The sequence below is a fragment of the Hipposideros armiger genome, unplaced genomic scaffold (genome assembly GCF_001890085.2).
Source record: "Hipposideros armiger isolate ML-2016 unplaced genomic scaffold, ASM189008v1 scaffold_966, whole genome shotgun sequence".
Classification (NCBI taxonomy): Eukaryota; Metazoa; Chordata; class Mammalia; order Chiroptera; family Hipposideridae; genus Hipposideros; species Hipposideros armiger.
In genome coordinates this window covers 164,901-188,201 of record NW_017732316.1, presented here as the reverse complement: position 1 = coordinate 188,201, position 23,301 = coordinate 164,901, and the positions used below count along the sequence as shown (strand labels likewise).

Genomic DNA, 23,301 nt, shown 5'->3' with positions numbered 1-23,301 from the left:
ATATGCTTAAACAGGAGAAACTGTTGGGAATTATACATGTATTTTATTTGTAGGTTTTATTTGTAGCTTGTTCACAGAAGCAAGTTGCTCAAATGCATTTAGGAATCTGCTCCAGTGTTTAAACAAACCACTTTGTGGAAAGTCTTGAAGACTAGACGAGACGATCCCTCCCTGACTGATGCCTCTGCCACCTACATTTCATAACCGCTCCCCTACATTCATGACTCGCTATGATCCAGGAACTGTGCTCGTCATAAAACAGTGGTGTAGTTTTCTGCCACATACAACTCTGCAAGATGAGGTTTTACCCCTGTTTCACAGATGCAGAAACTGAGGCACAGAGAGGTTAAGTCAGCTGGACAAATGCATAACCAGTAAATCCTAAACTCTTAACCAGCGGGCCAGTTGTCTGGGCGGATTGAAGAATCCTTCTTACAGAAAGTGTGACTTTGTTTTAACTAAGAATTTCCTTGGACACTCCAGTCATGTCTGTTCTTTTGTTTCTAGAAACACCCTTATTTGATCACCAAGTGAGTTATTAATGTGTCATGTTAGGGGCCGGCCGAGTGGTGCGATGGTTAAGAACTCACTTGGGATGCCAGAGGGCCCCGGTTCAGATCCCACATATGAGGGCCAGTGACACTGCCCTCCACAGCTGAGATGCTGAACGACAGCTCATCCTGGAGCTGGGCTGCCGTGAGTCGCCGGCGACGGCGTAGGCTGCAGCCCCTGTGGCAGTGGGTTGCCATGGGCTACCGTGTGTAGCCAGCAGCCAGCGTGAGCGGCCAGCAGCCGCAGTGAGCGGCCGTCCAGAAGCCGGCGACTGATCTGCCTCACCAGAGAAGAGCGCAATGATGGTGCCAACTTGGGCCGGCGAAGCAACATCCTCCACAACTAGATTGAAGAACAAAACGACAGCAACTTGTCTGTTCCCCTTCCCCCAATTCCCCAGCACTGTTCCCATCCCCCCAATTCCCCAATAAAAATCTTTAAAAAAAAATGTGTCATGTTAGGAAACCCAGAAAAGAGAATGGATTAAGAATAAAGTACCTCTCGGGCCGGCCGACTGGTGCATTGGTTAAGAGCTGGTTTGAGACACCAGAGGACCTCGGTTCAGATCCCACATTTGAGGGCCAGTGACACTGCCCTCTACAGCTAAGATGCTGAACAACAGCTCAACTTGGAGCTGGGCCGCCATGAGTCACTGGTGATGGTGTAGGCTGCAACCCCTGCTGCAGTGGGTTGCCATGGGCTACCATGTGTAGCCAGCAGCCAGCGTGAGCGGCCAGCAGCCGCAGTGAGCAGCTGTCCAGAAGCCAGTGACTGATATGCCTCTCCCGGGAAGAGTGCAGTGATGGTGCCAACTTGGGCCAGTGAAGCAACGTCCTCCACAAATAGACTGAAGAACAAAACGACAGCAACTTGTCTGTTCCCCGTCCCCCAGTTCCCCAGCGTTGTTCCCATCCCCCAATTCCCCAATAAAAATCTTTAAAAAAAAAAAAAAAAAAAAGAATAAAGTACCTCTCTTTACATAGAGGGGCAATTATTTGCGGGCTCCTATGTAAAGTTTTGGACCACATCCTAACAACCTTCCTAGATCTTCTTCCTCAATAATCAGACAAATGCAACATAGCATAGTGTTACCTCAGTGAAAACTAGAAAATAAATGGCATTGATCCAAGGAGAACAAAGAATGATAAAGTTAATCAGTATCACCCCTTCTTCATTAAAAATAATAACAAGAACAACAAAACTTTAAAAAGAATCTTCCTGAGAAATCAGAAAAGCAAAACATGGCATTGCTGTATTCAAGAGTCAGTCTACCAATTAAGGCAGCCACTATATAGCTATTCAGAAAGATATAGAAATTCCTTCACTTTGGGGCCCAATTTAGCCTTCTCATCAGTTTATATTAAAAAGTACTGAGAGAGCAATCAAGTGGAATGCTTAATGTATATATTTACAGATCATCTCTGGATCTTTGTTCATTCCTGGGGAGTACAGGGGGATTTGCGGAAGGTTGGGTGGTTGGATACACAGCTATTTGTGGGGCTGTTTTCTGCAGGGGCTTGGACCAAATGATCGTCCAAGGTGATGTGCCATCTCCTGAGTCCACAAGCTGTGTTTCTATCCAGTCTCGGATCAGACAAGCTTCACTAACCATGGAAGTTGGGACAAAAGCCAGATGCATCCCACACATCCCTGTGGTCCTCCTGCCTCCTGGCAAACTCCAGGACCAGATTGGAAAGTCTGTGCCCAGTGTGGGGGCCAAGTCTGGTATGATTCGGGGATGATTTATACAGCTTTGGTTGGCGTCCACATGATCTGTGCTACTTTGGCCAAGTTTAGCTTTGGGGCTTCTGTCTCATTTGAAATAAAATGTATCAGGTGGAGACAGATGGGTTCTCCGCCCGGGATCAGAGGGGTCATCCAAATCGCGTGGGATACCAAGACAACCGAATTTCCTACCTCTTTACTCAGAAGTCCAAAAACCACGCAACACAGGTGGGGCAGCTGAGCAAAGGTGCTGGACGTTACAACTGCTTTCCGGGGTTTGCCAAAAATAAAAATGAATTATTGTTCATTTCTGAAGGGAGAAAGTTTAGATGGATTCTACAGGCACTCCTCTAAACAGCAATTTACATGCTGCAACTGTAAAGCTGAGGGTGAACTATCCCTTCCTGGTGATTTGAAACCCGGTGATTAATTTCAGCTTGATGACCTTGCTCCTCCTGCAACAATAGAACTTTAATTCATCTCACTCAAACCGCCTCTAACTAGTTTTCAACAACCACCAAACAACCGGCCAGCAGTGGCTACTCGGTGGACAAAATCCTTGTTAATAAATACAAAGTAAATGAAACATATGAAGAGAACCTGATCCCAATATCAAACTGAATAGTACAATATTTTCTCTGAATTTATGAGCAAACTACATCGCTGTCGGAAGAATCTCAGATATTCTAAGGCAACTCTGCCCGGTAGATGTAAAATGCAAGCTACCAAGACATGCCACTAAGTAATTTTAAAGTTTTCTAGTAGCCACATAAGAACAGGTGAAATAAAATTTTAAAAGACTTTTATTCAACACAATATATCCAAAAATCTTATTTTATCATGCAATTCATATAAAAAGATTGATGAGATTTTTAAAATTATTATTATTATTACATTCTCAGACACAAACTACAAGATGAGAAATGGCTTTGATCTCACAGAAATGGCCACACGTGGGCGATAGCAGAGTAGCAGGCTCTCAGGACTCTGGGAAAAGACTCTACGTGCCTCAGTTTCCCCATCTGTAAAATGAAGTTAAGAACTCTATCTCATGTGGCTTAGTGAGTTAAATTAATGATTCTAAGTAGAGTTCTTGGATCTGTGCCTGACATATCATAATAATCAACACATCTCAGCAAGAAGAGGCTGATCAGAAATACCTTGAAGGCAAGGACTATTACTTATTCATCACCGCAAGTTTTAATAACTAGCTCAGCCCTGGTACATAGAAGATGCTCCAAGAACATTTTCTTTTAAGATGTTAAGAGTGGCGGACGCTGTGATGTGCTGCCCAGATCCTACCTTCAGGAATTAAAGGCATTTTACCCAGGCTGCGGGGAATGTGGCCAGCAAACGGCCCTCAGCTGTCATCTCCCTTTGAGGGCTGCCCAGTTAGAGACCAGTGGCTTGCTTAAGTCAAGCCCCTTTTCCAGGGTTGTTTGCTTATAACACAATGACAATCAGGCAGGCTCTCTCCTCCTCTGGGCAGAGGGCTCTGAAAGACCACTCCAGATCCAGAGTCCCTCAGCCTAATGTAGGTAGCTCTGGGCATGCATTATGGGTCAGCTTTTCCCACTGCCCATCCTGCTTCCTTCTTTTCCCCTCCATGGGAATCATCCCAAAAAGCACTCCCCCATAAACATTCTGCCTGTCAATACAGACCCCAATTGGTGGTAACACGAAACAAGCATGGTCCATTGAAAGAAGAGTTAAGACAATGAATAAATAATATTTACCAATGTTTTCTTAACAATTTCTATTAACCAGGTCAATACAAGTGTTGCCCATACACCACGCATCATGGAATGTCTCTGAGTCTTCCCATCAGCCGCTCATTTTTTCCAAGACACACAACAAAGCAATGACAGAAGAAATGAGAATAGCTGCAAGCACTGAGGCTCTTTCAAAAATGCCTCTTTCATTCTTTAGGTTATCCAAGAGTCACACGCTAGGACCAGACGCGTGCCAGAGTGAGCCCAAACCCACCGAGTTCTCTCGCATCTCGGACTTTCAAATTCTTAAATTTGCCCTTTACTTAAAAAAGTCAATGATTTCACCAAGAAAGTTTGATTAGTTTCTTTTACTTTCTGTAATGAAGTGCCATCCTTTTTACACTTGAAAGGATCTTTGTAATAATGCAACATTGATCTTTTGAATACAGATGAGCTAACCTAGATAATAGGATTTAGAATGTGAAAGACCCGGCATGTGATGATATTTAAGGCTCCAGTGCCATCAAGTGGAATCGCAGCATAAAACATTTGTTTGCAGAGACATGGTCTGATGTCACATTAATAAGTGTAAGACCACGTTCCCTCCTGCATAGTTGTCATTTTGAGACACATCTTCAAAGAAGTCAATAGGCTGTGTCCCCAGATGTCAATCACCCAGTAAAAAAAAAGAGAGAGAGAGAGAGACAGAGAGAGATTTAGTTCTGAGATCTGTCTTTTCTAGTCTGCAGCTTTAAGCCTCCAAGGTCGACAACTGGAATTCAAATCTGATACTAGAAAGCAGTTCCAATAAAACTTTAGAAAAATAGGAAGTTATTCATTCAAACAACATTATTTTGCACCGCAGTCAGGTAGTGGCTGGGGATATAAGAATGAATTAAACACAGTTCAAGCCCTTGGAAGAACTGACAAGGGGAGGTAACAGTTTAGCTTTGGGGGGGAAAAAAGTATATTCTCCAGAAAGCAATACAGTAGGCTGCTATATCCCCATCCTCAGAAAGACAGAGAAAGGAGAGCCTTGCTGGTGGCTCCAAGCTCCGAGAGAGGCTAAGCAGAGCTGTTCTTACACAGCCCCACCCAGGCGGCGGCCTGCCCTCAGTCACAGCCTGTGTCATGTCCCCCGTGTATGGAGCAATGTTAGATTTCATGTTAGAACAGAATGAAGAACTATCAGAGAAGACCCAATCCAGTGACAAGTACAAAAGGTTCCATGCTATTAGTCTCTATATTTAAGGTATGTTGGAAGTTATCCATAATTTAAAAAAAAACAAAAGTTAAGTCCAAATCTAGGGCGGAGAGCTATAACTAAGTCACAAGCAAAATCAAGTGCTCACTTTGTGTCACTAACTATAGACTATTGGGTTGTCGGAAAAGTCATGACGTATTTTTTCCATGTTTTTTGGTTGCAAAAATGCATCATGACTTTTCCGACAACCCAATAATTCGACGAGAGAGCTCCTTGTGGACTAAATTGGTCACAGAAGTCCTGGAGAATTGGGAAATACAGCTGATGATCGCTGCTGTATTCTACTCCAGGCAGTATAAGAAGCACTTCACAAGCACTATCTCATTGTATCCTCCTCAGGACTATATGAGGGTGTTACCGCTGCTTTACAGGTGAGAAAAATTGAGGCCCAAGTTTAAATCATTTACCCAAGAGTATACAATTATTAGATGGTGGAACTGAAATTTGAACTCAGTTTGTCTGACCGCCTCCTCCCGCCCCAGAGCCTGAAGTCTTCAACACCTAAATCACACCAAACACTTGGCAAAGAGCTAAGATAGATCAGAGAGGCACAGGAGCAAGAATAAAGCCCTGGATACCCAAACAGGCCCACAGGGAAAGGAAAATGGAAAGAAAACAGGTAGGGATAGAAGCAGGTGTCATGAGGGGAGACTAGCAATACAGAGTCAAGTTTGGGGACAGAGTAGGGTGCCGACCTTGGAATGACAAGTAAGACAATGAGAACTGAGACCATAGGCAGAAGACAAAGCAGGGGCGTGCTTACTGGAAAGCCTTATAAGACAGGGACTTGGGTGCCAGGTAAGATGGTGAGAGCACAGTTCTAGATGTGAAATTCGAGTTTGAAGCAGAGCAACGGTGGACTGACGGTGCCCTCATTAAACCCCACCTAGGAACAGAAATGGTTCCGCCGGCTGGGCTTAGGTTCCCCCTGCCTAGGGATTCAATAACCTCAACTTTAATGGTCAGAGCAGTAGCCTCCAAAAATGTATCATGACCTTCTGCCCCCATGACACATTAGAAGAACAGAGAAGGGTGGGGAAGAGAGAGAGAGAGAGAGAAAGGAAGGGCTGAAAGGAGGGAGTAAGGAGGGGAGGGGAGGGGAGGGAAGGGAGAGGGAATGGGGGAGGAAGTTTTAAATTCCTAGGTCCACATAGTTTGAGAAACCCTGCATGTGATAGCATCCTTTCACAGATTTATAAAGCACATTAGCATCAGGCTCCATTTAAAAAGGAGCAAACTTATTGGTTTGCTAAGCTCCACAGGGACAACCTATGTGTGAACAGTTTAGAGAAATGCAGGGGCTGAGAATCATACACACACCAGCCTTCTGGGGAGAAGGATGGGTATTACAGAAAGTGGGGATGGCCGGAGAACAAGGAATAAGAGGAGCAAAGATTAACCAGAAACGTTGGTTGGGAAGAGCCAAAGATTCTGTTTGAAAAAATTAAGACTCGTTTACAAAGGAACTGAAAAGACTGAATAGACAGAAAGCAGGAGGCTCCTGAACTGAGGAATCATAACATAAGCAGCAGAGCTAGATGGCTGTGGATCTACTAGGAGCTCAAAATCTGAATCGGGAGGCCATATTGGAGAGGTTGGAGCGGGTGGAGAGAGAGGATATGTCCAGTGGCATTGTAAGCGGTGCAAAGTGCTAGGGCTTTGAAATCAGACATTTCCATTTGAATGTCAGTGCTATCATTTGCCTCCCAGGCAACCTTGAGTTAAGTGCTTAATCTCACACCATCCCCTTTCCAGCAACTGGCAAACAAAGGCTTAGAGAAGGAATACATTTGCACACCATTCCACAGCTAAAAAGCATCACAGCCAGGATTCAAACCAGGTTCAGCTGCCTCCAGGACCTTGCTTGCCCATGGTATTATTATACCATCTCAAAGATATTTTCACCTGGGGCGCCTCAAGGGCAAGAAAGCCAGTCACTCACCCCATCTCCATGGTGTCCTGGTACCTCTGCGTCTCCACTTTCTATCCGTCAGCTGAGAGCATCACCTTTGCCTCACTTCCCCCACAGGAAACATTTTGTTGGAATAGAAAGTTACATAAGATCCGGGCTATTGCTTTTAAAAATTCACCCAGCTCCACCTTCAAGCTACATGCGTTTATTCCAGACACTACTGTTACCATTATTTTATTTCAAGCTGACAGATACACCCAATCCAGTTATGGCACTGGGCACTGTTCAGGTGACAGAGCCAACACCACCCCTTCGAGATATCTTGGGTGGTTTCTATTCCTTGAGCAGCAAGGTTTAGCACCTTTGTTCAGGCTGCAATTACGTAAGGCCAGCACCTGTGACTTTCCACTTCACTCCATAACCTACAGGTGATGCTCTACCATAGCCCTCAAGGGTGCTAAGGGCTTTTGTTCTCCTCTCCTTCTTTCCTAAATTGGACCCTAGGAAGCCTGGGGTGAGCCAAAGGATACAGAACTGGTTCTGCGCCTGAGCCGCCCCACGGGGTTACCGGACACCCCGGCGGTGCACGCCCCCTCTGCAGCAACAGGCCCACAGGCAGCACCTCCAGAGGTGGGTGTGCGAAGAAAGCCCACCTGAGCTTCGACTTGACTTGTAAACAGAGGTTTTCAAAGAGCAAAGTTGTGAGTTTGTCTCCACTAAAGCAAACTTCCCCTGCTGTTTGCTTTGGGCGTTTTGCCTATGTACCTGCAGAGCAAGAATGGATTTCCTGTCAGTTCCTCCAGCCTGGAGCTCAGAAGCTGTGGAGCCGCCTCCACCTCCGGGTCAGAGGCCCCATCCAAAGGGCTTTCCTCTTCCGCTCCCCTTCCCCCTTAACCCTTTCTTCCCCCAGCCCCATCAGGCAGTGAATCTGCAACTTGCCTGAGTGTTGCCGGTTTAGGAGGTTCCGTGGAGCACCAGCCTGTAAACCCACTGCTTCCAAGGACTGCTGGGAGGGTTAAAGGAGGTTGTCTCCATTTAACCACCTGGATACAAAGATCGCCAGAGGGAGGTACTTGACCCAAGGTCAACCCCAGGCCTGCCCCCACCTTCAAGGCGCAGCCCGCCCAGGTGCGAACTTCAAGATGCTTTGGGAGACCAGGTAGCTTCTCTCAGTGCTGCAGCATGGAAATCTACATTCAAGCTCATTTTTCTTGAGACAGGTGGCTCCCTCATTGTACCTTTTATTTTTCTACTTTGAGACACACGTGGATATTAAGTTTTCATTTCCCTTTTTATCGTAACAGAAACAGTGCAAATGCAATTACAATGGGCACCTCCCTTAGTGTCAGGGCCACAAGAGGGGAGACCCGAGTATGTGGTGACTACACATGGGCCCAAAGAAGGTGGCTGCTGACAATTGTCACTGGCAGACAGTGCAGGCTAGTCAAATCAAATCGTCCAGTGTTTCAAGAAAAGCAAGAAATCTGGATCTTTAAGAAGAACTCTTTGCATTTAAGTGTCGGCAACTAATTTTTAAAAATATATTAAACACTGTATGGACCAGTACCGCATGACAAACCAAATATACTCATAGGACAGATGCTAGAACTGTCCGTCCTTGTGTCAAAACCTCTGCATTGTCCTACCTTCATAAGAGTCAGCTGATTGGCTCTGAGTTACGCCCTCCTGCATCGGTAGGGGCCAGGGGACATTAGGAACCCAACAGGACGACCTATGAAAGACACACTGCAGAGTTCCTATGATCATGAGGTTAAGGAAAGGTCACCCGGTTCCATCTTCAGAGAAAAGCTGGCTGGATTCTGCTTACTTAATAGGTGTGGAGAGAGATTAAATGCATTTCCTGATAACGGCCTCAGGATTTAAGTCATATCTAAGAGTATTGAGGGTTTGGAGGAAGGATGGGCTTATGTATTCTCTTTGTGACATTTCCAATTAAATGCAAAATCAACAGAACATCTCCTGCCAGGGTCAGGGTGGTAATGAACACTCACCCCAGCTTGTTAGCACACGGATCCCAACAAACAGCAAAAAGGAGAATACATCAACTGCCTCCGCTACCTTTATCAGCATAAACAAAGAGATAAAAATACGGTATAAAAATTTAACTATCTTCCCCCATTCTACCTGCAAATTTGAAACTCCCTTGTGTTTCAATAAAGGAAAAATACATCCAATGAAGTCTAACAAATGTGCCATCTGTTCAGAAAAGAAGGCAGGTGTCTTTTACATGTGACACTACTGCCCTCCTGTGGTCTGAAAGCATAGTGCAGCTGTTTTCCAAAGAGGCTTGAAAGGTTATGACTGGAAAAATGCACTTCTCATAAATATAAATCATTTATGGGCCGGCCGAGTGGCTCAGTTGGTTAACAGTTGACTTAATAGTGCGAGCTCTGGCAACAGGGCCGCCGGTTCGATTCCCACATGGGCCAGTAGCCAGTGATGCTGCGCCCAAGCTGAGCTGTTGCTGAACTGCCGACAGGTGGCAGGATGGCTCAGCTGGTGTAATAACAAGATTGCCTGTTTGATGGTGGGCTGTGCCCACCCGTAGCTAAGACTGAACTCTGCACCTTGAGCTTAGAGGCCACAAGCAGCTGACAGGAAGCCAGATGGCGACTTGCACCCTCCACAACGAAGATTGAAGAACAACAACTTGGCTGGCCCCCTTCCCCAATTCCCCAATAAAATCTTTATAAAATAAAAAAATCATATATATATATATGTGTGTGTGTGTGTGTGTGTGTGTGTGTGTGTGTGTAAAACATGGGACACTATAGGAAGAAACTTTCATTTTAAAAAACACAAATATCACTTATAATAAAGCCTGCATTCAAATCAGACCCTGGGCTTCGAGTTTATTCCACACCGAGCTTTCCTGTGAAAGGGAAAATTCAGAGGCAAAAAAATGTTATTAGGAAGCACCAGGAGAGCAAGGAGGCACAACTCCGGGACCTAATGATGACGCCGGCCACTTCGCTGCCTCAGGGCCCCTACCTGGCTCCCCACATCACTGCCTTCCTGCGTGGGGGTGGGGGGGGCTTCTACTAGCCATTCTCATGTGTTGTTTCCACATCGTTACTTTAGACCACCACCCCTGGCTGCATCATTCAAGTCCATGGTGGTGAGATAAGCCCAGAGGCTACTCCTGGGTAGGCGGCCTCTGAGAGGGTGGCAGGAACTTGGTGCCCGAACAGAGCATAGAAAGAAAAACTTCCCCAACATGGCGGACTAGACAGACTGGGAACATTATACCTAAAAGCACAATAAATAATGCTGTTATTTTCTTCTCTCTCCCACTGACGCAGTCAGTCAAGGACCAAATATTTTAAATGGAATACGTACAGACATAAAACAAGGTGCCAGGTGCACTAACGATAGAAACCCCTTTGAGCCAGCTTCTTACCTGTAAAATGGGGCAACGCCTTCTATTTAATACTAACATGCATAGGCTTTCTTCCCTTGAGCACCACAGTCTCCCCAAGCTGGGTCAAAAACTGCAGGTTTTTATCATAATGTTCTAGTTTGAATTTAGGTGCAAGTGTTAGATTGAAATTTCATGGATGTGACTGTTTAGATGATAATCTGAAAGCTCAGGGGTTACTCGAGCTTTGGGATGCAGCCCTTGAACATCTGGTTGCTTCCAGTAAGTGTTAAAACCAGGCCAATTGGCTGCAGAAGGGAGGAGCCCTCAAGTCCCTCCCCAGGCGAGGGTGACATGGCTTCCAGGTCAGTGGTGGGACTGCTGGCTGAATGGCTGGCTGTGCTGGGTCCTAACCAGCAGGACCCACAGCACTTCTGAGGCAGCAGGCTGCTGTGACAGATGCGCAGTCCCAACTCCCACTATTGCTCTAGACCCTGCGGCGAGAATGAGTGGGACCCCCTCCTCCCCAGCGGTGAGCAAGGGGCAAAATTGTTGGAATTTGTTTTATTTGTGTCAGGCATGTCTGCTGCTGCTGTGTTGAGTGTCCACTCAAAGGGAAAGAATTCATTGTTTATTTATTCCACCTTTAGAAGCAGGAAATTATTCTGCAATCGGACCTACGACCAAGATGGCTTATTGAGGATTCACATTGGAAAGATGGGATCGCAGAGTCTGAGATTTCTCAATGTGCTGTGGCATCAGATATGCCCATGTTCAAGCCTCGCCTCTGCCACTTACTAGCTGTGTGATCTCAGCAAGTTAATCCACATCTCTGAGTTTATACCCTAATCTATAAAACGGAGATAATGGCCGCTGACTCCTTGGGCAGGCAGGCGTGAGAGCACACGCATGCTTGGAAAGATCTTCGCATAGTTCCTGACACATCTCACATGCTCAAGAATGATAAGCGAGCTGGCGTTGTGAACAAATGAAGCAGGCTTTGAGGCCAGGGGAATTTCAGCTTGGGGTGAGCAATAGTATCAGAAGCCTCTGGATGCGATTTAGACTCAGTGACTATGAGGGATGTAAACTCCCCAGCCTCAAGATCAAGCGCAGGACTGGGAGTCAGGCAGCCTGGCCAACGTGACCTGCAGCCATTTGTCGAACAATTTACCTCTTCCCTTGTACCCTGTCAGGGGCCACTATTGATCATTTCCCTTCCCTCCTGAGCCACCCCAGTGGCTGGGCTGACAAGGGTGAATGGTGAAGTGATGACTCCTAACGAGCAGGTTTTCGCACCGCCAAGTTTGTCTGGCTGCTGTTTAGTCTTTTTACATCATGGGGACCAGCCCTGGCTGGCCTGGAGTGTTTCCGTGTGGTCCCCTGGTGCTGCTGAAAGCAAGCCCGTGACCTTCTTTGTTTCTTCGCGTCAAGAACTGGGCAGATGGGTTAAGCTCCAGGTCCCGAGTCTGCCTTCAACCTACTGCCCATTCTCTGCTTTGTATTCCAGGCTCTTTTATAGACCAATTCTCGACAGGGATCTTGGCCCTTGATCCCTCATTCTTTTTTCTGTGAGTGTCAGTCCCAACTGCTTTGTGCAGATCCACTATTTCTTTCAATCACTTTACCACTACTTTGGGGGGGGGGGTGTTCTAACAATGACATACAGTCCCCTTTGACCTGCCTCATCTGTTTAATTTCATCCTGACAGACAAAGCCCATTATATACACATACATTCCTCTCAAGATTCTTTTAATTCATATGGAAACATTACCTACCATTTTTCTTTATATAACAGGACACTATGTTATAACATAACCTGTTTTATATCGTGGGCAGCTTTATCAATGTACTTCCACTTCGTTCTGTATACAGTTAATATATCATTTTTATGGTAATTGGATTCATTCTGTCCTCTCACATGATGTTCATTGCTCTAAATTTGTCTCAACTATATTGATCTTTTGAGGAACTTTAATTGCACTGAAGTCTGATTATATTCATTTATTTATGAAGCACCTACTTTATGAAACCATTATATTAGTATTTGGGAATTTAATAAGTTAGACACGATCTTGCACTAGGGGAGCTTGAATTTAGAGGGGAGATAAAGGAAACACAGCCAAGACTACAAAAATTGGGTTTTCCAAAGCATTTGCAATTTAAAGTAATCTCTCCTTTTCCCTCAGATGCATTAATTCTCATACCCAGATTTTTATTTTCAAAGACAAGCTCATTATAAACACAAATCTCTGTTTGGTTGCCTCTACCCAACTTTGTGTCCTGCTCATCTGCCCCAATAAAAAGACAGGTTCTCTTCAGATCTTGTAATGGTTGAGAAATAGGAAGACATTCTGAGAATACATCTAAGTGTAATTCTTTTCCAGAAAAAAAAAAATGGTGGCACTTCGAAGGAAATATAAGTTTTATCAAACTGGAAACCAAATAGCAATATAATCATACCCAATATTATACTGGGATTCAGAGAATTGCCTGAACCAGACTTAACTTTGACCCTTTCAAAAATTAAAGTCACTAAAAGGCGTTTTCTTATCTTAGATATCCTAACAAGGTCATTTTTCTTGGTGTACATTTTACTCAAGGGCAAGCTATCAATTCTGCACCCCATTTACAATGGGGAGAAGCCCAGAGGCCAAGAATAATTTGTTAATGACACTTTCTTTAAATAAGCTCTCTTCGTAAGTCCATAATACATTCAAAGGGAAATAGGGAAGGAACTGAACTCATTGGAAATCACTGAAGGTTGCTAGAGAGCCAGCTCATTACTCTGAAATTTGATAATTAAAAAGTAACAATAAGGTCAGCACTACACCTTTGTAGGGTAAAAAATACATTTCAAGACAATGAAAATACACTTAGAGAAGGAAAGTCCTTGTATCTAAAGAGTTGCAGCCAACAAATGCAGAGGAAATTCGAGAATTTTAAAATCATCATTTCACAACCTTTAATGAAATAACCAAATCCAGGCAGTGGCCATTGTGTTCGTTTCCAGGGACCACCATGACAAAGGACCACCAACTGGGTGGCTTAAAACAACAGACTTCAACAGAAACATGTTCTCTCACAGTTCTGAAGGCTGAACGTCTGAAATGAAGGTGTCAGCAGGGCTGTGCTCCCTCTGAGATTCTGGACAGAATCTTGCCTTGCCTCTTCCCCACTTCTGGTTGCAGTCCCATCCGTTCTTGGCATTCCTTGGCTTGCAGCCTTATCATTGCACTCTTTGCCTTTGGCATCACCTGGCAGTCTCCCTGCGGTGTGTCTCTGACATCACATGGCATTTTCCTCTTCTGGGGCATCAGTCAAGTCGGACTTAAGCCCACCCTCATGACCTCAATCTTAACTTGACTGTACTGCAAAGACCCTGTTTCCAAGTAAGATTACATTCACAGGTACCAGGGGTTGGGATGTCAACGTGTATATATATTTTTTTTTGGGGGGGGCACAATTCAATGAATAATAGTCACCAATCAATGATAAAAAAATTAAATAAAATGGTGATGGGAAACTTAACACTGAAAGGATGAGAACACCACCACCTGAACGTATTGATCAATATAAGTATCATTAAAAGGTAAACAACAAACATTACATGTCACATGAAATAATAAAATGTAAACTACATGGTACCACTATATCATGTTCTTCCAAAACAATAAATGAATTGATGTGGAAACTAATTTGCCTTTAGTTCTATGTTCCTGCTTACACGGAATACTAGAGATACAGGAACCATGTAGAAGCATTGGCCAGATCATGAATATGAGACTTTCTATGGGCTAATTGCCTTGTTTCTACAACAAGCAAAGATGTGTTTGTATGTGTGTGAGTCGGGGGGAAAGGGGGTGCAGAGGGAAGCATTTTGGGAGGAGGGGAGGAAATAGAGCTAAGAGAAAATTGAGATTTAAGAATAAAAAACCCCAATAAGCAGACCACATTTGGAAACCAAATCAATAAACAGAGCAATTGTTTAGAAAAAACTTTTTATGACAATCAAAACAATTTTAATATATGTTGGATATTAGATAATATTAAAGATATTTTCTTGATTCCATGAAGTCTTATTATGAGACAATGCCATCTTTGAGGGGCATGGTTAAGTATTTAGGGATTCAGTGACAGGATAGATATATATTTACTTTAAAATCTTCTACATGCTGGGCACCTTCTGTTGAATGAGTGAATGAATGAATTAGGGTTGCTATGACCTTCACCTGTGGATTAGGGCATTCTGCTTTGAATGTCAAGAGTTGCCCATCTAGGTGAGACCTAAAGATTACCTCTTACAGAAATCAGCATTTCAGAAACAGGCTCAGTTACTGGAAACGCCATAGCTTCCTTTAGACCATTGGCTGCCCAAATCTTGAACTGACATGAGGATTAGCACAAGACCAAGGGCAGCCATTTCCTGAGCACCTACTACGTGGCAGGCTCCATGAGGGCTCGTTGACTCTATTGCCTCAGTTAATCCCTAAAATATTCATATGAGGCAAGTACCATTTTCATCTTCATTTTAAAGTGAGGAAACTGAAGCTTGGCGAGATGAAGTGACTCTCCCACGGTCACAAAGGTGACCAGAGCCATTGTTTGAACAGGATCTGCTGCGTCCAGAGTTTGTAACTGTGAAAATGGTACAGTGAGATAAATGGGCAGGGCTTCGTAATCAATAGTACGCTTCACCTACATGGGGATAAAAACGTAACACAAAGAAAGTGTTAGGAAACTTATAATAAAATTCAACAAATAGAGTACATACATTATATCCTCTCCCTCCCAAAATCTCAATATATCCATATTGAAAGGATTTTTTTTAAAAAAGGTATAAACTCATAAGAATAAAGAAAATACAATTTGGGGATATGAAAAACAAACTCAGTGGTCACTGATTCAGCAGACCCAAGAGAACAGAATCCTAAACTGGCAACAGAGAGATACAGGAAGCAATCCATTTGAGATCAGAACCCAAAATGCAGAGGAGTTTGTCACATTCAATGTTTCTGGGACTGGGGAGTAAGAATGGGACCAAAAACCTGAACATCGTCTGAGTCTTTTTCACAAGCAGTTAGGTGCACAGATTTCCTCCTCAGCTCTGCACAGAGAGCCAGTGAGGATAATACAGAGGCCAGGTGAGGATCATCTGCTCAAAACAGGCGAGAGACGAGAAACTTGAACCAAAAATTGAGATCCTCAGCCTTCCTCCAGGACCTGAGCCGAGACTGCTGGCACCCCAAATTATACCCTCTGGGCAGGATACAGCAAAACAATCTAACCAGCCAAACAGGAGAAGCCTAACAATACTGATAGTTGGAGCACCCAACAAAATAGCCAGTAAAGTTACCTTATAGTGAAGGTCACGCGTGAAAATGGCCGCTCTCACTCAGTTTCCAACTTTTTGTGCCCTGTTCCAACTCTGTGACATCCTGGAAAAGGCAAAACCATGAAGACAGTCAGAAGATCAGTGGTTGACAGGAGTCAGGGGGAGTGAGGCATGACCAGGCAGAGTACAGGAGATTTCTGGCGTAGTGAAAATACGCTATATGATACCATAATGATGGATACATGTCATTATGTATTTGTCTAAACCCATAGAATGCATGACACCAAAAGTGAACCCTAATGTAACTATGGGCTCTGGGTGGTTATGTGTCAGGGTAGGTTCATCAGTTGTACAAATGTATCACATTGTTGGGAATGGGGGGAGGCTATGTATTTGTGGGGGCACAGGGGTGTGTAGAAAATCTCTGTACCTTCCCCTTAATTTTTCTGTGAACGTAAAACTGCTCTTTAAAAAAAAATAAGTCTTTTTAAAAGGGAGCTCTTTGTATCATATTTACATGTAATTTGAAAACTTATACTTTTATCAAAATACAGTTACCCATTCTAATTCCCCAAAAAGACGTGTATGGAATTGATAGAACAGGCCAGGAGGTAGATGGGGCTGAGATGTAAGAAGACTGGAGGTCCTGAGATGTGCTTTCGGCCCCTTAGAGTTGTTTGGATGTCCCTCCCCTTTTCTGGACATGCTTATATTTAAGGTATGTTTGTTTATAACCCCCTATATGAGACAATTTCCAGGTAGTCAAAAAGAAAAAAAAAAGTGTCCCGATACCCACTGTAAACATCTAAGTCTCAGAAAATGAACATTTTAGTTCTCATTTTGTGGAACATACAGTGTGCTGAAAGCAACATCAAAAAAGGGGGAGCAACAACCTAAAAAGCCAACAGCAAGGATATGATCAAATACATCGTGTTACACCTGCAGCCTGAAATCGTGCAAAATAGAAAACGGACCTGATTTCACTGACAGCAAGAGCGTTTATGTCCAAAGGGATCCCAACTGCTCCTTCACGAAGGCTGAGGGACTTGACATACAGAAACTGGCGTGAGGCAGGCTAACACAATCGTGTGGACTGGCCCAAGTGTCTCAAAAAGCACAGGGCCAAGCCCACGAATCCTCAGCAAAACTGGCCATTAGATCTGCATGAAGTCCTGAGTTCAGGACCACGTGTGTAACATGGCTGGGGGTTAACACTAAAGGTAAAGCGAAAGGTGGTAAAGGAAGCTTTGGGGCGCCTACAGGGTCCTGCTACCCTGTGGGCATTCTCCAGTCTTGATTGCGGGTGCCCTCACACATCTAGAATGAAAAGTATTACATCAACAAGCTTCTGGACAGGAACCGTGGGTCTTGTGTCAACACCAATGGTCAGGTCTGAGGCTCAGTCGGCCCTTCTGAAATGTCCCAAATTGGATGATCATCTCCCTCCGTACCTGTTTCAATGATAGAATGCCTGGAAGGGTTTTCACACTTAGAAAGACCTCTTCCAGAAAGGTCCCACGCAAAGTCCCTCAGAACTGATCCATCTGCTATGTACCGAATTGTGCCTCCCACTCAAAAAAAAATTTTTTTAAATTAATTAATTAAATAAAAATTTCTATGTTTGTGCCCTAATCCCTAACCTGCCTATATCTGCAAAGAGGACCTTTAAGGAGATAAGTGAGGTCACAAGACTAAATGAGGTCATAGGAGTGGATCCCCAATCCAATAGGACTGGTGTTCTTATAAGAAGAGGAAAAGAAACCCAGTGTGTTTTCTTTGCAAATGCACAGGGGAAAGGCCAGGTAAGAACACAGCAAGAGGGCCGGCTGAGTGGCTCAGTTGGTCAAGAGTTTGAGTTCTGAGCAACAGCGGTTCGATGCCCGGCCCGAGCTGAGCAGCAGCTGAGCTGCCAACAGGTGGCAGGATGGCTCAGCTTAAAAAAAATAAATAAATAAAATAAAATAACACAGCAAGAAAGCGCTGTCTGCCAGGCAGGAGGAGAGCTCTTACCAGAAACCCACCCTGACAGCACCTTAATCTTGGACTTCCAGACTCCAGAACAGTGAGAAAATCAATGCCTGCTGTTTAAGCCACTCATGCTGTGATAGCTTGTTAGGGCAGCCCAAATCACCCAACACATCACCCTTTGTTTTTTAACCCACAAACATTTAGCCATGCCATATTAAGCAAATAGATTCTAGAATGGTCAGACTTAACCAAGTTTTGAACTTGTACTTCCTAAGTCCCTTCCCGTAAAGATAGGGCTAAATATAGATATATGCATTCATTACACAGGATGGTTCACTTTTTTTCTGATTTTACTCTGTGTGAGGAGCTGCTGATATAAGAATCAAAATAATTTCCTGATTACCAAACAAAAGTGTAATAAAAATATGCAAAAGCCATCTGGAACTACAACAAGCCAATCCTTCATACCACTATTGTTCCCTGTAAGCCTGCTTAGGTTTGAATTACAGAAAAAATGATAGGAAAGTTCTTTGAGTTGTTTAGCCATGATGCTTAGAAACACAAAAGGGATCATGGAGACTTTATCTTTGACACTAACCCAAAAGAACTTCCATTGGAAACAAAATGCTTTTATGCTTCAATGCTCTCAAAAATGACCAGAAAGTCGCTCCACAAATTACTTCTGAAAAAGGGTCACATTTGTACTGACCTTATGGGAGCCAGGTTTTGGTTAATTAGAAGCTCATCTATGAACAGACATCTGGAAATTCAATTCGTCGCAACTTTCCAGACAGGTTTTTCTTCACTTGTGGTATAACACAGGAGTCAGTATTCGGATCCGTCCCTTTTCTTGAGATACAAAAGTCCAGCATGTGCCACAGCACACGTTCCGTGAGCAGGTCCCGTCTAAAGGGCAGGCTTTGGTTGGCCTCTTTGACTGACTTGCCTGACCCCAGAAATGCACAGTAAGTAGTATTCTGTTCAACTTGAAAAGAGAAACTAGACCTCCTAACACTCTCTATACCAGTCTAAACTCTTCATTGATTAAAAAAAAGAAAAAGGCAACAAAAGAAAAACCACAAAAAAACAATGGACAGTGAGCCCAAGGCAAGACCGCTATAAATAAAATGCCTTGCTTTAGAAAGGAGGCCTGGTGTTCCCTCGCCTCATTTAAAAATGATCATGCATTAGGCTAATAATCAGATAGTCTCTTTATATGGTACAGAAAAGGGGCAACCAGAAGACCACCAGGGGTTAAACAAGAAACATGAGTGCGTTGGTGAGGAGGGGTCCTTGGTCCCTGCCCTGGACTCCGACTTGGCTGACCAGTGTGTTTACAACAGATGCCATTCCTGTGAAGAGCAATAAATCTACGCCCACTTAAGTGATCATACCACCACCTGGGATTACAGTATATATTTATTTTGACTTGTACGTTGCCCTTGGGCTCCACCGGAATAAAACCCAGAAGAGGCAGGGTTTGTACCTCAGTCACCCCCATCTCCTCAGTATTTGCTGACTAGGCAACTTGATGAGGGGAAATCCAAGGGGCTGGGGTTGTTGCATTTGCTTTCAGCAGGCCCCGAAAGGCAAAATAAAAACGTCAGTGACCTGGAGGGAGGGAAATGGAATAGCTACTGTCATCAGAACATTACCCCTCAATCGTTCGGCAAAGCTAGGAAGGGCATCTGGTATAAAATACAGAAATCTGGTTGGGAACTTTCAAAGGATACAGCATCCCATCATCAATGAGCACAGATATAAACCACAACGTCAGTACGTTGGGAAGTTATGCAGGCACGTAAAAAATTAGATCATAGAATATATTTTAAGGGACAAAGACAGCGAGTGTACGTATATTAGGTGAAAATGGCAGGAAGCAAATGCACAGTGTGGCTCCATTTGATTTAATAATCTGAAATTCCACACCAATATGTACTCGGTAATCACCATTAGATTAATCCCACATGGTTACATTTCTTTGCACTTATTGCTGCTTTTAGAGGTGTCTGCATTGGATGTGTATTAATTCATAATTAGAAACTGATCAACGGAGTTCAAGGAGAAAGTCTTTGGCCCACCCTGAAGCTCACAAGTGGACCACAGGACTTTTTCATTATCATCTTCTCTCTGGAGATAGCATGGGTGAATTGGAACAATTTTCCTTTTAGAAATTTGTTTAAATTTCAAAATTTAAAGAAACAAAGATAAGTCTACCTGTTGACCTGGCCTGTCGAGCTTCCTGGGACCCAACCAACAGCAGCAACGTGGCTCTTCCGACTACTCTAGACCCTGATCCTTTTATGTGTGCACAGGAGTCTTTCCTCCCTTGCCGCCCATCTGTCCATCACAGATCTCCACACTTCCTGCAGGTGCAAAGGGAAGACTCCTATCACGGGCAGGACCGAGTCCCTGTGAGGACCTTAAATCTATCCAGAAACTGAGGCTGAAACAGGAAACTAAACATCTTACACTGCGGTCTTGCTGATGGGCTGTCCCCAGGACAATGCGGTAATCCCTGTTAGAAGCACTGGGTGGGGCTGGGGAGAATGAGAATTTTGCAAGACCTCCCTCCCAAGATTCTTTTTCAGTGAGTCATTTTTGATGTGTACGTTGAATAGGCGTCTAAGGCAATTCTGCAGATGGCTCCCAGATACCACTCTGAGAAACAGTGCATTCAAACTTTATCTAAGGACACAGGACAGTGAGGCCAATGGGAGTGTGTCAAAGTGTTATACCATCTCTGGGTTGAACTGAAGTCAGGAGGTTTGCCTCTAGCTAGTTGTAAAAAAGCTCAAGTGACAAAGTCGATTTTCTGAGTATTGGAAATTTATATCGCAATTTCCCCTTTTAGCAATGTGGCAGCGATCTCACCTGGGACTTCAGGCAATGCTGTTTTGCATTTATAGTTCATTTTGCTCAGTAATTATTCACAAACTATTTTACAGGGTGTATTTGGTCTCCCCAGCTTGATCATAAACTTCTGGGTAGTTGGACAGTTTTAATTTTTTTTTTTCATGACATGGGAAGAGAAAAAAATGTGCTTAGCAGCGTTGTTGACAAAAGTTGACATCCAAGGTCAGCTGGTGTTTATTTTCTACTACCTCAGCTCAGCTCTAAATCTGGACTATGATTCCTTTTAAATTAGAGACCAGAATTAGGAATTTGAGGTAGAGAATATGAACTTATGAAAGGAAGCTTATAGTTTATAATCAAGGGAAGTTTTGTTTCAATGCGATGGCTCTCAAAACACAGTCCACAACCAGCATACTTAAGAAAGTGACCTTGTCAAAAATGCAAATTCTCAGGCCCATACTCAATCAGAAACTCAGGGGGTGTGCCCAGCCGTCTAGGTTTTAACCAGCTCTCCAGTGATTTGTCTTAGGCATTTGGGGCTATTACACCAGGATACCACAGACCGGGGTGGCTTACACAGCACACGTGTATTTCTCACAGTTCTGGAGTCTGAGAAGTCCAAGGTCAAGGGGCCAGCACATTCAGATCTCAGTGAGGGCTCTCTTCCTGGTGTGTGGATGGTTGTTGTTGCTCTGTATGTCCAGATGGCCTTTCCTAGCTGTAAGCAAATGGGGAGACAGGTCCTCCTCTGCTTACAAGGACCCTAATCTCATCGTGAGGGTCCCACCCTCGGGACATAAACCTACTTACGTCTCACAGGTACCACCTCCAAGTACCATCACGTTGGGGGTTAGGGTTCTAAAGTGTGAATTTGAGGGGGGCACATTCATTCCATGACACATTCCCGTGCACACTTAAGTTTAAGATGGGTTGGGAAGGACAGGATAATCTGTCTTATTATAGGTTTTATAATTAAAAAAAAAAACATACTTGAAGACTATAAAACAGTAAAGCTACCACCATGTAATCAAACGGTACAATCTCTTGCTAGAAAACACTAATCATAAAATGTCCGATGTGCATGAAGAGAGATTCCTACATAAATGTATCAAATAAGTAAACGAAATGCACAGAACCTAATGAAAATATTCCTGTTGCATCTTTCTTTTTATTTACTTTTTTTCTTTTCTTTTTTTTTTTTTTTTTCCTGTTGCATCTTTCAAAGTGCTTTGACTCACTTGATCTCAAAGAAAACTCCTAACTTCCCGGAGATGAAGATTAGGTCCCATTATCTTCCTATTTTACAGCTAAAGATGCGAAATTCAGAAAGGACCTGGGGCCAGTCACATGGGTACCCAGAGCTGCCTAAATTCTCTATGCACTTCCCTCCACGAAAAAGCATGTCCTTCTTTTATTATAACAAATGAATTCCGTCCCCCTCCCCCTGCTTCGCAGAGATTAGGGGTCAATGTTACCTTCCAGAGTTCCTTGCTAGTTTTGGTTGTCTTCAGGCCTTCCTTTTTCATTCACAAATTAACAGCTTGTCCTCATATTAGCCAGATGGATGGCTGCACCTGGTTAACCGGAGTTGTAAGATAGATAAGCAGATTAAAGAACACAGCGTTTGGAGTGCTCGCTGCTGCCCAGACATAATTAAGAAAGGAGAAGCGAGTTCTACTGGGGCTTCCATGAGGGAAAGGCCCAGTGGACTGATTTCCTGGAACCGCTTCAACTGCTAAATTATGAGATGTACTGGCTGCCGCACCGGGAGGACGTTGAGATTCTGCTGCTGAGAGGGCACAAATTCTGCCTTTTCCCTAAAACATTCAGCATTTGGATCAATGTTTCTCAGACTGTGTCTCTTGACCACCTGTCTCGGAATTATCTGAATGTTTATTGAAAATGCAGATCTCTGGACCTCATCCAGGAGCCACTCATTTAGGGGGAGGGTTTGGTGGTGGTGACCAGGGAGCTGCACTGTGAACCTCCCCCTAAAATTGGAACCACTGACTTACTGCTATCCTCAAATATGTAGAATTTCCAGAATCACCTAAAAAAGACTGAACAAACCCATACTTTGTGAACAATAACTCTGGGAGACCCCATGGCTACCAATACCTAAAACAATTTAATCTCCAAAACCCCAAAGGCCTTCCTTCACAAGGCAGAGTATGGCCAGAAGCCAGGCAGGTTGTGTATTGGAAGCGTCCTGAGACACCGGCCAGAGATGCAAATTCTCCACCTCAGCCCAGACCTAGTGACCTGGAAGCTCGAGGTTAGGGCACCCACTGATGAATCCGAGGCATGCTGACATGTGAAGACCACGGCTCTAGACCCACGCTATTCAGATGCCAGTGCACACATGAATTACCTGGGGATCTTGTTAAAATGCAAATTGTTTCAGTAGGTTTGGGAGCTAATAGTCTCCCAAGTGATGTTGACGCTGCTGGTTCACAGACCACACATTCGAGTAGCAAAACTCGAGGTTATTTTTTTTATCTAATGTCGAGAGAAATTTTATATTAAAAAAAAAATAATAAGAGTCAGAAGCAGGTCCCCAGGCCTGGGCAGAAATGGTTGGTTGATCAGCATCCTGC

The 23,301-nt window shown here is 43.9% G+C and overlaps 1 pseudogene; it reads left to right on the top strand.

The window, feature by feature from the left end:
- The first annotated feature begins 2,078 nt into the window (after positions 1–2,078).
- LOC109375534 (receptor expression-enhancing protein 5-like) overlaps positions 2,079–23,301 on the top strand; it is a 36,241-nt pseudogene continuing 15,018 nt past the window's right edge.